The sequence below is a fragment of the Conger conger genome, chromosome 1 (genome assembly GCF_963514075.1).
Source record: "Conger conger chromosome 1, fConCon1.1, whole genome shotgun sequence".
Taxonomy (NCBI): Eukaryota; Metazoa; Chordata; class Actinopteri; order Anguilliformes; family Congridae; genus Conger; species Conger conger.
Window position 1 is genome coordinate 2,009,695 of NC_083760.1, and position 8,549 is coordinate 2,018,243.

An 8,549-nucleotide genomic window follows, 5' to 3' on the forward strand; every position below is an offset into this window, starting at 1 on the left:
TAGCTGACATGAATGTGACAGTAACGCAAATAACCATGCATTACAATAGTGGTATGATGAAGAGCATCTCTGAACACACAATGCGTCAAACCTCAAAGTGGATAGGCAACAACAGCAGCAAAAATCTGAATTGTATTACAGCGCTCTGTTTACTGTATTGTTCACAATGATCTGTGTGCCACAGTGGGGTTGTTTGAGTTCAGCAGTCTGCTATTACATACAGGCCTCTGAAAGCTGCACTATGTGAACACAGTCCCAGCTTTGTGTGTTTCAATACATAACTCACAAGCCCCCGTTAATGTAAGGAAGTGTAAACAGTGGCTTCCTACAGTACATACACAAACACTGCAAACGAACAAATAATACAATAATACAATGTTATTTACATTAACATTATCTGTTAATGTTTTCCAACAAGTGTAAAGTATTATTAATGATTCAATGGAATCAACAAAAGTCTTACATTATTCAAATAAAAAAATGTGTTTCCCCAAAAAAACTGATTTCACAATTATTGGCACTCCTGGTTCATTACTTTATATGTTGTTTTCACTTCATCATTTCTGTGTGGATAGTGATGTATCTTTGGAGTTGTTGTCCTGCTGGAAAATATGACCAAGTCTTAGCTTCCTCGCAGGGACAATCAGTTTTCTGCCAAAACTTCAGACTGATATTTTGTTAATGCTTTATATCAAACTGTTGTGGTAATGGTCCGTGTTTCCAACACCTCTCATGCACAATACTTCACTTGCATAATGCTACACTTGCAAGTCAAACTTGCACTGCTGCTTGAATTGTGAAGTAACCTTTTGTTTTTGGCATGCACCAGAAGCGGAATGAGTGGGGGTTGATTAATCAGTTTCCGGTTTTTTGGGCGTGCCTCCCATTCTGCGGTATTTAAAAGCCTTCACTCTGGGCCAGAAGTGGAATGAGTGGGCGTTCCAAAGGGTACACCTACGAGCAGATATGGGGCTGCCTTTTCTGTTTCTGTGAGACAAAACATGCCTGAGACCAGTCGCTGTTGTGTCTGCTAGCCAACATGTGTTCCAAGCCAGGCAGGAATTCATCTGGTATAAATCTGGTGCAAAAAGTAAAGAGAAAATGAAGAAATTACTTGCTTGAACATTTTCTGCTTTAATTGTGACTGACTGAGGCTATTTACCAAACCAGAGGCTATAAGCCAGCCTACTTAGGCTATTATTTATTTCTGATCGCATACACTGAAACTCTTTAAATTACAAATTTGGCTTCTAACTGACAAGACAGATAGGACTACTGACGCAATGTGTTCAGGGTTTTTTGCTGCAGTTTGTTCAATAATAAATTTCCCATTTACTTCAACACTTTTGCATTAAGATGATTAACCGTTTCCACTTTGCCCCCCAAGAGGGCAATTATATCTAACTGTTTTGTGCTAGTCCTATAAAGCTGTAAATATCTCAAAAACGATTTACTGCACATGCATGGTTTAAGACTTTAAAGAAGAGAAGTCTAGACATTAGATTTCCCAAACACTGTCCTGAAGTGGGCGGCACGGATGGTGCAGTGGGTAGCACTGCCGCCTCACAGCAAGGAGGTCCTGGGTTCGAATCCCCGTCGGCTGGGGCCTTTCTGTGCGGAGTTTGCATGTTCTCCCAGTGTCTGCGTGGGTTTCCTCCCACAGTCCAAAGACATGCAGGTTAGGCTGATTGGAGAGTCTAAATTGCCCGTAGGTATGAGTGAGTGAATGGTGTGTGTGCCCTGCGATAGACTGGCGACCTGTCCAGGGTGTATTCCTGCCTTTCACCCAATGTATGCTGGGATAGGCTCCAGCCCCCCTGCAACCCTGATCAGGATAAGCGGGTTCAGATAATGGATGGATGTCCTGAAGTGTCCCCAAAATCAATCAATTTTTATTTGCATAGTGCTTTTAACAAAGGGGCTTTGTCACAAAGCTGGCTGACAGGAAGAAACCTTAAGCAGAACCTGACTCAGAGGGGGAACCCATCTGCCCCAAGTTGACATCGTATTTTTGGAAAAATGGTTGTAAAAATAAACAGATGAATTAGTGCATCCGAATGAATTCCAAATTAATTAAAAGTCCAAGCAGAGGTAAAGGTGGGCTAGAGCTCTGGGCAGGTGCAGGGAGTGGGGAGCAGAGGAAAGTAACATTGTTAGGGGGTTCAGGTAATTTATCAATCACAGTAGGAGAGAGAGGTACGTACGGGAAGGAGAACCCTGGCAGAATAAGACTATGGCAGCATAGCTGCGGGAAACAGAGGCAGAATAAGGCTATGGCAGCATAGCTCAGGGGAACAGAGGCATAATAAGGCTATGGCAGAATGGCTAAGGGGAACAGAGGCAGAATAAGGGTATGGCAGCATGGCTCAGGGGAACAGAGGCAGAATAAGGCTATGGCAGCATAGCTCAGGGATACAGAGGCAGAATAAGGGTATGGCAGCATGGCTAAGGGGAACAGAGGCAGAATAAGGCTATGGCAGCATGGCTAAGGGGAACAGAGGCAGAATAAGGCTATGGCAGCATAGCTCAGGGAAACAGAGGCAGTGGCAGGGAAACAAACACTGTGCCATGAGGGCAGGCTTGAGACAGTCACCCCCAGACCATGACTGGTTCAGTTTAACACAGCACTACCAACAATAATCCTGTGACAGCACTGACTGCTAAATCCACCAGAAACTCTAGAGCTTATGCAAGCCACCCACTCCTGCACCTCAACTATAGGATAGACTACAAGGATATGTTGTAAGCCTGACAGTGTCTGCACCCAGAACATGAGCAGACAATTTGTTCCACAGGAGAGGCACACAATAAGAAAAGCCTAATTAAAATCCAATAAAGGCTAATCTATAGATTAAAAATCAAATAAAACAAAGTCAAATCCATTAAAAGCTTAATGGGTGCTCAGATTAGTCGTAAAAGAAGAAACTGACTCAGCTAATGACCAGAGGGAGACCGTTCGAGAGTCTAGTGGCTGTAACTGAAATGGCACGATCACCCTTTTTCTTCAGCCTTGACTCTGGAATGGCTAATAATGATGTATCTGAGGGTAAGTAATGAATACGATTTTGACTCAAGCGACTGGTAACATGTGTAATATAGTTAGAATTAGGATAATGTATGATATCTTATTTGTTCATGGTTAAAAGCCGAGCAGCTAAATTTTGAACCACTTGGAGCCGGGCCTAAACTGCTTAAACAACCTCTGGGAGTGGAGACATTGGCTGGGGGGGGCCAAAGAGCCTTTCATTGTGCTGACGGATCGCCTTAACCTGGAGTATATACGGACGGTCAAACGTCTGAACCTACGACACGCTAGGTGGTCCCTTTACTTCTCTCGCTTCAAATTCACTCTCGTATCCCGTTTGCCGCAAGTGCAGATTTCAGGAGTACAGTTCCATTGTTACTTCAGTGTTAATTTCTGATCCTTAATTTTGAATATAAGTTTTCCGTCATCTCTAGTACCTGTACTTCGCAGGAGTACAAAAATGTCACATTACTTCATTGTGCAGCCCAACTCTTTCAAACCCATAGACATGTACAGTATAAGTATATATGCTCCATTTACTCCTTGTTAATCCGGGTTGTAAACACGTTATTTAGCCTGCAGAGGACGCCAGTAATACTAAATACTAAAATTAACCAATGACAGACTACACCCGATTGCTCTTTACAAGGAACATTTTCTATGGGCAGAAACTTAAGTATTTTTAAATGATAATTAAAGCAGCAGGGGACAGAGGCCTATATTTTATGCATTTGCTGAAACGCAGCGAAACCAAGCAGACACTGGGGCTCTGCGGGACTGGAGTTTTGAAGCCCTGGTCTATTACGTGTGAAACCTGAATTCAGTCTTGGTTCCTGTGGAGATCCCTGATCCCTTAAACCGGCCGAGAATGTGATAGTGATGCACGCCATCTTCACACCCTTCCTGTGTGTTTTTCTGTCGCTCTCCGGCCATTTTAAACTGTAATTCCTGTAACTGCCACCAGGTGTCATTATAGTCACACAGAATAGTCATTCCAGCCCACATTTTATACGATTACGTAAGTACAGATAAATAATAAATAACAAACCAGTTAACGGAACCCAAGCTACTCCGATCTGTGGACCCATAACAACCTGTTTGACTGCTCATAATAGGGTGGGTGAAAAATCTGTTTTGAGCCTAGATTTAAAGATGCAAAGTGCTCCCTGAATCTCACCGGGTAAGTCATTCCACAGGAGAGGGGTCAATGGGAATACGAGGGTGAAGAAAGACCTTAAAGGTACAATAGGTCATTTAGGAGTTCTAACGGTCAAGAGAGGAATTGCAGCAACAAATACGCTCAAACCACAACACTGTTTATCCCTCCCCCTTCCCCGTGAACGCGCTGAGGTTGAAACTCCTTTGGCTGTGGCAGTTAGAACCAATTTTCAACCAATGAGCTTGAATTATTGTACAGCTATAGATGTGTTGGTACAGAGTGCCGGCCAGTCACTGCATATTTTGAAACCCGGTAGAGGGCGAGTCAACATGTCAGTGAGCCTTTTTCAATGATAGGAAGGGATTTACAATGGTCTTGTAACAATGTTTTAACACACAAATCTTACCTATTGTACCTTTAAGATAGGGAAGGGCAAGCCCATTCCTTAAATGTGAGGAGCACTACTTTGAAAACAATGTGAAATGTAATGGGTAGCCAATGGAGAGAAGCTAGTAATATGCTCAAAGCATTTTTGTTAGGGGGCAGTAGGGGAGCATTGGTGGTGGGTTAATGGGGGGGGGGGGGGGCAGATGTGTTTATGTTGGTGCTCAGGGGGGAGAATGCAGAATGCTATGGAGAGACAGTGTCTGGATTATGCATGTGTGTGTGTCTCTGTGTGTGCATGCATGCAAGTGTGTGCGCGTGTTGTGTGTGTGTGTGTGTGTGTGTGTATGCCTTCCTCAGTGTTGTGTGTGTATGTGAGTGAGTGTGTGTGTGTGTGCTTGTCGCAGTGTTGTGTGTGTGTGTGTGTATGCCTGCCTCAGTGTTGTGTGTGTGTGAGTGTGTGTGTGTGTGTGTGTGTGTGTGTGTGTGTGTGCCTGTCTCAGTGTTGTGTGTGTGTGCCTGTCTCAGTGTGTGTGTGCGTGTGAGAGTCCCCAGCAGTACTGTGTAATAGTATTCCTCCTGGCTCACATTAGAAAATAAAGGAAATAATCTTTATACAGGAACACATTACAGCAGGAGACAAGCATGTGTGCAGCCTCACCCAACTCACTGGGCTGGATTACAGCAGAGAGAGAGGGAGCGAGAGAGAGAGAGTGATGGAGAGGGAGAGAGAGAGTGATGGAGAGGGAGAGAGAGATGGCAAAATTCATACATGCCAGCTTTCATTATTTTGGCTTTTTTCTTTTCTTTTTTTACTTTGTGTCATCTGAGGGCTGTATGAAAAGGTTTGAAAAATTGAGTTTCTGATTGAATGACAATACCCGCTCTATGTATGTATCATCAACCCATCCACAGCGATTGTCTATTTTGGATACTATAACACACACACACACACACACACACTCACGCACAGGCATGCATGAACACACAGACACTCTGCAGATGCACACGCACACACACACAAACACACATGCACATGCAAACTACATTGTAGTCTAATATAGTTGCAGTTGTATTTGTATTTATATTGTATTTGCATTTGTATTTCTGTGTACTGTCTTGGTCCTAATTCCTTGGCCTATTTGCCATGTGTACTGGAAATGATGTTCATGGCTATACAGTGGTTTCTGTGTGATTTGTAGCTTATCCAACCTGCTCTGTATGTTCAAATGTCCTTTATATGCATGGTTTTGTACGTTGCTTGGGATAACAGCATCTGCTAAATAGAATGTATTGTAATGGATGGTTGAGTCGTTGCTTGCACTGCTCTGAGAAACCTTTAGCTGGTCTCGTCTTGTTCCAGAGAGCCTCTACAACCTTTAGCGTGTATATTGTGTTTAGGAAACAGACAACAGTGATAATTCCTAGCACCTTCCCACAAAATGTTTCCTTAAAACTGCTCTGGGTTTTGTACACTGGATGCTTGCTCTGAAAAGCATACTGACTTTACCATGATTCATGCCGTATGCGGATTTCCAAAACAATCAAAGGTGGGGACTGCCCAAAGCTTGTTTTGCTTCCCCGCATGTTACAAAATAAGGAGCCATCATTGCTAAAACATTGGCATTGTTAGACAGTTCATAGAGATAGAACTTGAGTTTTAATGGTATATCCTGCGACTGCATTGATAGAAAATTTCACTGTAAAAAAAATGGAATGAATGTAGTAAATAAACCCACTCCAAATCCAGTGCAGGCCAGTGTGACTTTCTGTAAGGTTAAAGGTCATTTTTAAGTCGGGGAAAGAGAGGGAGAGAGTGTGTAGCGGAAAGGCTCCTGATTTGGGTGGTGTTCCAATTTGTAATTTCATATTTATTAGTGTATTTGTACTTATGCTTCAAACTATTATCACCCATATATACAGTACAAGTACACATACATAGACATTTGTATACATACACCCATATGCATATACATAAACAAAAGTATACGGGCCGGAATTCATTTGTCTACTGTTTTATAAGGGTTTCCAGATGGGCCCAGTATTGACTCTGGCGAAGCTGCAAAGCGGCTTGGGTGTGAGAGAGTTTTTAGGAGGGAAAGGTGATCTACAGCACGGATCTTTCTCACCTGTGGGATGTTGTTTTAAACCAGAGTCTGGCCCCACCCCTCCCTGTCTGAGCCCCTGTTCCCTGCAATGAGGTCATCACTTACTGCCCCAACTACCCCCCTACATTACATTACATTATTGGCATTTGGCAGGCGCTCTTATCCAGAGCGACGTACAACAAAATGCATACCCATAACCAGGGACATGTGCGCTGAAAGACCGTAGAGGGAAGTACAGTTTCAAGTGCTGACAATACAATAAGATACGATAAGGCCTTGGGCCTTGTAGATTAATCTGACAAACGATGACATCTATAAAACTGTTTTACAAAACACAATGCTAAAGAATAATATGCACTCATGTAGGGACAACAATAAACAGCTTACATAGCAGCAATAAGAATAGCTAAACAGCTAACAGTTGATTAGAGATTGTCGGGAGGGGAGGAGAGAGGTGCAGCTAGAAGAGGTGCGTCTTCAGTCTGCGCTTGAAGAAGTCTCTGCTGTTCTGACCTCCACGGGGAGGTTGTTCCACCACCGTGGAGTCAGAACAGACAGCAGTCGTGAGCGGGCGATGGAAGTGCGGAGAGGGGGAGGCGCCAGGCAGCCTGTGGAGGCCGGACGGAGAGGTCTGGCAGGGGTGTAGGGGCTGATGATCTTTTTTCTTTTCTTTTTTTTTTTTGATGCTTTTAATTTGATGCGAGCCATGATAGGCAGCCAGGGGAGGGAAGTGAGCAGGGGGTGATGTTGGAGGCATCTGGGAAGGTTGAAGACCAGACGAGCTGCTGCATTCTGGATGAGTTGGAGAGGTCTGATGGCAGAGGCCAGTAGGCCAGCCAAGAGAGAGTTGCAGTAGTCCCGGTGGGACAGTACCATCACTTGGACCAGGAGCTGGTTCGAGGAGGGGGTGCGAAGGGGTTCTCCAGATGTTGGATAGGAAGAATCTGCAGGACAGGGTCACTGCCGCAAATGTTCTTGGAGAGGCACACTAGGGAAATTGAGAAATCATGAAGGGGAGAGGTTAGAGCAGAAATGAAGATCATTTTGTCTTACCTGGGTTGAGCTGTAGGTGGTGGTTGTCCATCCAACTCTGGATGTCACTCAGACAAGCAGAGATGCAGGCTGAAACCTGTGTCAGATGGTGAGAATGAGAAAAACAGTTTGGTGTCATCAGCATAGCAATGATAAGACAAACCATGAGCAGTAATAATGGCCAAGGGATTTAGTGTAAAGGGAAAAATGAAGCGGGCCAAGGACTGAGCCCTGGGGAACTCCTGTGGCAAGGGGCCGAGGTGTCAATACTGTACCAGCCCAGGCAACCTGGAAGGAGCGACCTGAGAGGTAGGGCTCGATCCAGTCCAGGGCTGTGCTGCAGATCCCCTGCAGATCCCCAGAAATGTAACGTTTCTATACTACAGATAATAAGCGATCAAACATGATCTTTGCGAGTATTGTGACAACAAACTTTTTTCCCTTAAAGTATTAAATGTGATGTTTTTTCTTACCCGGTGAAACGTCAGACACTTCAGCCAGCTCCTCTTTGGAAAAGCAGCCCTTCCCGTTTCGCGCACCGTCTCCAGACATTCAAACTCAGCGGTGTGCAAAGCCTGGTCGCTACTGCGAGTGGCAAATGGGCGTACAATGCGTCTGCTTTCTTCTCTTTCCCTCTAACCTTCGACAATGACGAATAATGATATACTGATCCTGTGCGCTACTACGCCGTCGAGGAAGTCCGTGAGTCACAAGATCCCGCCCTGTTCGCAAACTCTGCCTCTCCCGACCTGCAGACGGCGATGGTAGTTCAGCGTACGGAACAGAGACTTGTCGACTGTGTCTCTCCGTTCGAGAATCGCTTTAGGTGATGATCGCTGAA

General features: G+C 44.5%; 1 protein-coding gene across 1 annotated transcript in view; it reads right to left on the minus strand.

Annotated features, from left to right (window-relative positions):
- LOC133123803 (fucolectin-1-like) overlaps positions 1-8,275 on the minus strand; it is a 125,245-nt gene extending 116,970 nt beyond the window's left edge. Inside the window, exons 1-2 of the mRNA XM_061234376.1 lie at positions 8,182-8,275; positions 7,730-7,805 (exon numbers count right to left, since the gene is read on the minus strand). The gene's annotated coding sequence lies outside the window, so the exon portion shown is untranslated. The remainder of the gene's footprint in view (positions 1-7,729; positions 7,806-8,181) is intronic.
- Positions 8,276-8,549: the final 274 nt, after the last annotated feature.